Source organism: Numida meleagris, chromosome 21 (assembly GCF_002078875.1).
Source record: "Numida meleagris isolate 19003 breed g44 Domestic line chromosome 21, NumMel1.0, whole genome shotgun sequence".
Classification (NCBI taxonomy): Eukaryota; Metazoa; Chordata; class Aves; order Galliformes; family Numididae; genus Numida; species Numida meleagris.
In genome coordinates, this window is record NC_034429.1 from 3,123,825 (window position 1) to 3,133,012 (window position 9,188).

At 50.5% G+C, this 9,188-nt stretch overlaps 1 long non-coding RNA gene across 1 annotated transcript; it reads right to left on the minus strand.

Annotated features, from left to right (window-relative positions):
• LOC110387230 lies at nucleotides 551-9,177 on the minus strand. Its single transcript, XR_002432450.1, has 5 exons — nucleotides 6,879-9,177; nucleotides 4,828-5,997; nucleotides 4,020-4,111; nucleotides 1,261-1,329; nucleotides 551-1,140 (listed from the first exon to the last, which is right to left on the minus strand). It is a non-coding gene; the product is annotated as an uncharacterized LOC110387230 (long non-coding RNA).

Genomic DNA, 9,188 nt, shown 5'->3' on the forward strand with positions numbered 1-9,188 from the left:
AAAGCACAAGCTGCCAGGAAATAACAAGGCTTGTCTGACAACACCCAGAACGTTTACACTTGGCAGGTTCTCAGACACCCTCAGGAAACGCTTTCAAGGATAGAATCCCGAGCTTCAGTTGTACCAGTCCACTACTTCTAGCCACGTTTTTTTGGCACTCCCAAAAAGCACTCGCACTGCAGGAAGCCCTCACTACCATGAGTTTGCTGTGGGAACCCAGCACGCTCCGGGCCAGCAGCGAGCAGACCCCGTCCGGCTGCATTTCCCCAAACTCAACCCAAATAACAGCGGCTTCCAAATCACGCAATGCAATTGCTGCTTTTTTACGAATTGAGCTGCAGACTGATTGGGGAATATTTGCACGGAGCCGGGATGCTGAAATCTCCCTACACTGCCCCCAGATTCCATCAGCTCCATGACATTTCCCTCCTGCCCCTAACACCAAACCATCCCTTTTTATTACTCTTTTAATGACTCTGAAATGTGCAAGTCAGCATCCAAAAGGAAAACAAGAGGAGGAAAGGAGAGAGGTAACTCGAGCAAGATGTATTTGGGTTTAAATTGCTTCGAGCAATCATCCAATTGAGCTGACTTCATTTCATTTGCACACAGCCTTGCGAGCGGAGCGCTTTGCGTTATGGATAATCTCCGCTCTTCATTGAGAGCGCTTTTGGCAGACGTTGCCGGGTGGAAATAAAGCCATCATTTAATAAATAAAAGGCCAACACTTGGAAATGCGCAGCGCTCCTGACCTAACAAGAGTTATGTTGAGTGGAAAAGCAGCAGAGCTGTATGGAGATTTCTTTGTGTGCTGCTGGCAAAGCCCTAAGGAAGCCAAAACCAAACCAGAGAGGTTTTGCCTTCTGCTCTCAAGGCGCTGTGACCTCCCAGCAAAAACACTGTCATCAGGGAGGACGGGCTTGCACCGCATCCTGGTGTTGAACCTGTTCAGTCTTCCTCCCAGCTCTGGTTCAAGACTGTTTCTGCTCTTCTGCAGTGCTTCCAAGCAGCTGTTCCAACAGCCCCACTGGTACTGTCCTGAGAAATTCAGAGTCTCTTTGCTAAAGCTGCAGAAATCCTCCCCAGATCCCCCAGCTCACCTTCCCCTCAGCTCGCTTTCCAGCACGCCCTGGGCACCTGCTACAGGGAACACATGGATGAACTCACTCTCAGCCTGGGATGCACTGCCAACACCACATGGCTGCAAATTTCTTTTTAAGGAGAAAAAGGGGGGGGGGGGGGGAAGAAATTTCATCTCACCTTTGGTCTTTGCATGCTGGTGTGGATGCTGTGACCAAGCAATGCCCTGAGCTTTGCAGAAGGGCCCTCCTGGACAAAGCAGAGATTGAAAGCTGCTCAGAAGCAGAGATTTAACAGCTGCGTCCACCTCGAGCAGGAGGACCTGAACCTGGGGGCTGCTGCACCCTGCAGATTGGGTGACAAGCCTGCTACCATCCCCAGCCCCGTGATGAAATCCATCAGCATGAGAACAGCTTAGAAGAGAGCAGCTCTCAAGAGTTCCTATCACTAAGATGCCTAGGGCTTCCCTTTCTTCCTTCTTTGGGCTTCAGAGATTTGTGGGCAGGTTTCCAGCTGAAACACAGCACTTTGGGGCTGCTGATGGACCACTACGTGAAGCACCCAACCCAGGAATGACCTCCAGGCATTGTCAAGTGCTAGCACGTAGCTTGGTAGCAAAGCTGCCAAGTGGGAGAAGTCCAATGGGATATTGCATTTCCCCCCATATAGCATGAGCGTGCTCCAACAGGGACCAGCATGGTGAGAACTGCTGACTATGAGGGTGCTTAGAGCCACTTCCCACTGACCTGAGCAAGCTCATTAATTGCAGCTGTGGGACCTTCTGGGCTTTCCCCACTCAAACAGTTTGCATTCATCACAAGGAAAAGCTGGAAGTGGATTCCCTGGAGCTATTGGTGCATCAGTGGCATTGTAATTTAGCCCATTCACCTAATGATGAACACCTGGGTTTTCCCAGTTGTCTTGGTCCTCCACATCTTCCTAGTCCTCCAGATTGTCTGGGTCATAGAATCATTAAGGTTGGAAAAGGCCACTAAGATCACGTAGCCCAACCACCAAGCCATTGCTGCCATGCCCACTAAACCATGCCCCTCATTGACATATCTACCAGCTCACACAAGCCAAGGGAAAGAAATCTGCAAGGACACTGGGTACTTTGCCCAAGAGATGTTGTCCCAGCAGGCAGACATACCCAAAGGAACCCTGTTTTGAGCCGATTTTGCCCTTCTGGCAGCTCAGTGCCCGAGGGATGGGTCATGGTGAGGATGGGTTGGACTGCATGACCTTGGAGGTCTCTTCCATCCTTAATGACTCTATGGTTCTATGGATTCACCCTGCCCAGGATGGCATGGAAGGCGCAGCTCAGGGTGCCGAGCTCAACCAAAAAGCCATCAGCTCAGTGTGTTTTCCCTGAAATGCTGCACACTTGGACCAGCAGAACCTGCTCAAAGGTGCCAGCAGCAGTGTTTTGTTCAACCCACACTGCCACATGCTTGGGAAATCCATGACCCCTTCTTCTATCCCAAATCCCACACACCAAAGGTGCAATTGTTCGGTCACTGCATGGAACGCTGTGCTTGGGAAGCGCTGTCTCCTGGCTCTCAGCATGAGATTGTAACCCTAAACCTAACCCAAACAGGCACTGAGACAGGAGAGCACACACTTCTGGACACCAGAAACACAGCTGCGAAGTGCCAGCAGCAGGGCTGCTCCCTCCAGTTAATGAGCACTGTGTTGTACCTTTAACTAAACAGCAGCAAGCACTGATATGAGCTGTTTACCTTTTATACCTTAATTAATTCATTTATTGCACCACACCTTCCCACCTTCAAAGCATCACCTCTGTGTCCCTCTTTATTCCCAGAAGTGGGTTGTTTTCTCGAAACCCCAGTCTGATTTTCCTTCTCAAGACATTTCTGCCCCTTTGGCAGCTCCTCACCTTTTCATACTGCCAGTTCAAGTGCTAACACCTCTCTCCCCATCAGCCGCTGTCAGGACTCATTCCTCTCTCCCTCTTGCACTGACAGAGGTGCTGTAATGGTTTTCACACCCAAACACATCGCTCATCTCACATTCGATTTGGCCAACACATCCCTGGCTGCGCTTATAAAAAAAAAAAATCTCAACCCAATTTCTGGCTGGAGCCATTTTAGCTATCCACATAGTTTGTGTTTTGGGAAGGGGGCAGGGAAAAGAAGCAACAGGAGCAGGGAGAGTTCAGCTAAACACTCCAGGCAATGTTTTTGTACCAGAACTCTGCCCAGGGAAGCAGTAGAGCCACCATCCTTGGAGATGTGTAAGAGATAGGTGGATGTGGCACTTTGGGACATGGCTTAGAGGTGGACTTGGAGAGTTAGAGGGAGGGTTTACCTGATGAGGTTGGATATTGATGGATATAGATTTGGTCAAGTTGGAAATTAGGAACAATTTCTTCTCTAAGAGAGCAGTATCACACTGGCCCAGGTTGCCCAGGGTTGTGTTGGGGTCACCATCCTTGGAGGTGTTCAAGTAAAGGGTAAATGGGGCACTGAGGGATGTGGTCAGAAGGCATGGTGGGGGGGTGGGCTGGGGATCCTAAGATCCTTTTCCAACCTTTATGATTCTATGGGCAGAAAGGCTTTCTACCATATTTGCTACCATTTCTCATCACACTTGGTGGGGGGAAATCATAGAATGGCCTGGGTTGAAAAAATCCCTTAGGGAAAACGTAGCTGGAATTCTCCTGCAGGATAATAACAGCACACAAATAATAAATAACACACCTGAGTGCCAAAATACCCCCTGGACCATTCGAGGGCCCCCAGCACAAGCCTACCCAAAGCTCTGTCCCTGCATGAGCCCCAGCGTCTGAGAGTGTTTGGACAGTTTCTGGACAGCATCCTTCCCACACATGTTCTCACATCACCTATCACCTCCGATGCTGAGGACCTGCACATTAAAAATCCATCTCCTAACAGCTCTGTATAAGAACTCTGCTTTACCTCTTGGAAGACTGTTTTCCAGCAGCTTCAATTTTTCCACGACGAAATAAAGGAGAGAAATCCCAGCCGGGCGAGCTGGAAACAAAATACACCTGGGAAAGGGAAACGCAGAGGAAGAGGACTTTTTGCAGTTGTTTTGAGTTAGAACAATATCAGGCAATCAAACCCAGCCCTTAAATAACAGCCAGTGGCTTGCATACAAAAAGGCCATGAGCAGAGCTGTGTTCTGCAGCTACAAGCAGCTCGGGCAGATTTGTTAGCATAGCTTGTCCTCTGGCCCCAGCAGTTGGGAGGTTGGAGCTTTGCATGGAAATACACGTCGGAGAGGAAAGGTGTCTCAAGTGCTCTGGTAAAAGCCAATCTCAATCTCACTTCATATTGCATCCTTGCAAAGAGGATGAATTAAGTGCTTCTGAGAATTGGAAATAGTTTAATTAGCTTCTGCTTGGTTTAGGGCCAGCTCATTAGTTCATTGACAGCTAGGGAGAGCTAGCAAAGCAGATTTCAGTGGAGGAGATGATCTTCTGTAACCACATATACCACCAAGACAGCAGCATCGCAGTCAGGCTGAGCAATAACCTGGTCTACAAGAAGTATTTTCAGATCCAATTCCTCCACAGCCATCATCCAGATTGGGTTTGCCAAGGTTCACCAACCCCAGAGACATCAAGTATTAACAACTTTTACAAACCTACTACAGCCCAATTTAGAAGAGCAACTGTAGCCAAGCTACTAGAAAGCCTGGAGACTTGCATCAAACCTTTTTTTTTTTTTTTTTCCAATTTGCAAATGTTTGCTCTCAGCTTACCTTCCTGTGGCTCCCCAGCACTATGGCAGTGGCCTATGTGCTGCTGTTTCCTCTCCCAACAAGGAAAAAAATAAAATCTTTTCCTCCTTCATTTCCACTTCTCATGCAAGCTGCCAGTCTTCGCCAAAGCCCTTCTTCCTTCTTTGGGCTTCAGAGATTTGTGGGCAGGTTTCCAGCTGAAACACAGCACTTTGGGGCTGATGATGGACCACTACGTGAAGCACCCAACCCAGGAATGACCTCCAGGCATTGTCAAGTGCTAGCACGTAGCTTGGTAGCAAAGCTGCCAAGTGGGAGAAGTCCAATGGGATATTGCAGTTCCCCCCATATAGCATGAGCGTGCTCCAACAGGGACCAGCATGGTGAGAACTACTGACTATGAGGATGCTTAGAGCCACTTCCCACTGACCTGAGCAAGCTCATTAATTGCAGCTGTGGGACCTTCTGGGCTTTCCCCACTCAAACAGTTTGCATGCATCACAAGGAAAAGCTGGAAGTGGATTCCCTGGAGCTATTGGTGCATCAGTGGCATTGTAATTTAGCCCATTCACCTAATGATGAACACCTGGGTTTTCCCAGTTGTCTTGGTCCTCTACATCTTCCTAGTCCTCCAGATTGTCTGGGTCATAGAATCATTAAGGTTGGAAAAGACCACTAAGATCACGTAGTCCAACCACCATGCCCACTAAGCCATGCCCCTCAGTGCCATATTCGCTGTTTTCTTGAAAGGCCCCAGTGTCCTCCCATGGAAAAGGGGAATGCTTCTGGTGCAGCAAACCTAGAGAAGTCACCACATTTGAGATTGGCTTCAGCAAGGAAAACTTGATGCCATTACCAGCTTCTGAACACAAAACAGAACAATCTGTACCCAATGCAATGGGAAAACACGTAAGAGGAGACAAGCACAGAGCCCCACAGCCAGCTCAGTAAGCAGGCACCAAGCTTGGTTTTGACAATGGCATTGGTCATGTCAGCAGCACTGTTTGTGACAAGTGCTCACACAGCTCACAGCAGTTTATCACCCCCGAAACCAAAAACCACACATGCTAAGGCTCACTTGGGTTACGAGCATCACTGTAGCCCATTTCCTGAGGGTGGGGGAGGCCAAGCCAGGTCTGTGTTTCGAATGCAGCTTCACAGAGGTGGGAAAAACCAGTTCTCTTCTATTTCCTTTAGAGAGAAAGATGAGGAAAAGCATCTCCCCCAGGGTTGAAGTATGCATCTGAGCCAAGGCAGATCTGTGGTGCTCACAGGCAGGTCTGGCACGCTTTGCCCAGCCCCAGCCACCCCTTGCAAAGCAAAGAGCATTTCTAGGGCACCTGCACTGGGCTGCAGCAATTTGGGGCTGAAGGTACAGCAGAGAGCTGCAGGAGCCTCTGAAAAGGGGGAAATTCAGAAGGAAGATGGAGGAGAGAGGCACAAGCTGCCTGGAGGAACCCAGCATCCAGGGCAACGCGAATGCTGGGTCCACTTCTCCTTTGAGCAGCAAATTGCCCTTTCAGTCTGGGGTAACGGCACAGAAGCAGGTACAGGTTGCTATAGATGCAGGCATCTGCAAAAGCTGCACCAACTTCACCTTTCTCCCTTATACAGGCACACAGGCTTTTGTTAACCCCACTTTCCTCCTTGAAAAACATCACCAGTGACCAACAAAAGGTGAGGGAGAAGCCTTCTCTCCCACCCCTTGTCATTTAGATTCCTCTCTACAACTCCCTAATAAATAGAAGTGCAATTTTCAGAGCAAATTGCCCCTGGCAGAGGCTCCTCCCAGGCATAGGGAAATGCCCTGCACCCCAAATCTGCCTGAAGACAGAGCTCCAGCTGTTGCTGTCAGCACTAGAGCTCAAAGCAGAGACATTTTGCAGGGGGAAAAGGCTTTTGAAGAAGACAAAGGCAGATTATTCACCTACATGGGATTTTGGTGACTGTACAAAGCTCAAGCACAATTCAAGGTGCTTTGCTCATCATTAGAGCCTCATGGCTCCTCCACAGGCCACGAGGAGCAGGTAGGCTTCACACACAGCCTGCTAAAAACCATAAAGCAACCTTACCTTTTGCAGACACAACATCATTTTAGAGCTACACAGCCTCCAGCCACCCCTACACCTGAGCCTCCAAAACACAAGAACATACAACACAAAAGTACAGGAAAACCCAAAAGCAGGGAGCAGCTGTGCTCAATTTAAAGCCAGGGAAAGCCCAGGTGGCTTGCCCAGGCAAGCAGATAAAGCAGGGCAGGTGTTCCCTTTGCGATCCAGCTGCTTTAGGAAAAGATGTCATTGCTTCTTGGGTGCCAGCCACTGTCCCCCACTGGTGCCATCCCCCAAATCTACAGGACAGCCCAATCTGCCAAGCACAAAGCCCTGAAAGCACCTCTGCACTTTGCTGCCCACCAGGATACAGGCTGGCTAGGGCCACTCTTCAGGTAGATGGTAAATCTTGAACCCATCACTGCCCGTGTCACTTGCACATGAGGTCCAAGCCCTCGGATGGGGCATGGAGGAGCTGAGGCTGCAAAAAGGTCATCTCTGATGGTTCCCTGCAGCAGATTTTCCTCCCCGAGAATCGCGCTTTGTACGCACTTGCATTGTTTGCTGGCCCCAGGGGAACTGCTGGGAAACCTATAGGGGAAGAGGCTCCTGTCCTTCTGGAAAACACAACAGGAAAAGTCAAGGTTTTTCCATCTGCTGATTACAAAGCATTGCTTTGCTCTGGAAGTGCTGGCGGTACATGCAAAGGTATACAAGCATCCCTGGGAAAAGGAAGGAGGGGGGATCGTTGGAACAGCACAGTGCATCACACACAGAACAGTGCTGGCACCTTCACAGGGACCTGTAAGCATTAATTAGCTGTCACCAGCTTGCAGTAGTCTACTCATTTCTGCCAAGTGATGAATATATCTGCTCTCTCTCATGCAGGATTTCTTCTTCAGGTTGAATTTTTTCCCTTTTTCCTCTTCTGGAAGAAAGAAAACCTCCCCCTTGAGGGACATACCTCCCAGCTGCCCAGCCTGGACATGCCGTGGCACATGTGCCCATCTGCAGCCTGCTTCAGGTAGCGCTTCAATTCCTCGCATGGCAGCGAGCAAAAAAAAAAAAAAAAAATAGAAAAAATAGGTGGTTCTTTCCAGCAGGAAAGTGCGTAAGGCATCGCCTCCTTTTTCCCAGTGAGAAAGCAGAGGTGGGGAAATGAGAGTGATGCCTCCCTGCCCTGCAGTGGGGTGCTGTCATCAGGTGGGGCACAGAGGGGCTAGCTGGGATGGCAGAGGGTTTGCTGTGGTGAGCTGAGATGACTGCTACAGCTGCCCCCCATCGCCAGGACCTCCCCTCCTTTGGGGTTTGGCCATATTCACAGCAGTGCCCCAAAAGCAGCGAAGGGAAAGGCTGGAAGCACCATCGCTAGCAAACCTTCCCAAGCCGGCGGGCTGCTCACCCGTCCCTCTGCCGCATTTTAAGGCAGTGCTGCCATCGAGCGGTCCGGGTGCAGGAAGAGGGGACCCTCGGTGCAGCTCCTGCTTGCGGGGCTGCGGGCGATGCGGAGGCTCTAAGCTGAAACCCAGCTCCTCGTCCGCCCATCCCGGGGTTAAAAAGCTCCGTCTCACTTCAACAACGGAGCCTGTGCCAAGAACGAAAGCTTGTCGGAGTCCCTCCTGCTTGCTTCAGCTGATGAGCTGTGCATCCTCCCTGGACACGAGCAGCAGTGCCATTCTCACCCCGGGGTTTGCAGTGCTGGTTTCATAGCGTTCCCTGGGAGCGGTTCCCAGCTGATTTGAGAGTCCGCAGCCATTTGGGAACAGCCTTTAGCAAAGCAGAGGGACGCGCTCTGCTTTCAGAGGGGCTTTTTGTCTTCATTGCATCGGCGCATCCCTAAGCGAAAACCATCGCGCTCCCAGCACGCAGCGGTGCGCTTTGCGCCCACGCTTGGCCATAACACGATGCTGGATGAGTAAGTTAAAATCACCCCCGTCCGATGGATGTCATAGACCTGGGCTGGGGGCACAGGGGAGCTCTGTGCCTGCAGATGAACCGTGAACCGCCTTCAAACGACAGCGGGAATTTCTGGAGAGCTCTGCCGCCCCCCGGGTGCCGTTTCCTCGCTTTGTTTTAGCGAAGGGGCACAGAGCCGAACCGTCCCATTGGCGCCGCATTGGGCAAGAAGACCGTTCCTCATTACAAAAGTCCAACATTTGGGTTGGGTTTGGGTTTTTTGGTTGTTTTTTTTTTTGTTGTTGTTTGTGTGCGTGTGCGTGTGTGAAGTCGTTAGGATCGATCTTCCACCCCCGGCTGGCAGCTGGGAACGGCAGCACGGAGCTTTGGGGTGAATGGCAGAGGCGAACGCAGCCCGCTGAGGGGGGAGAGGAG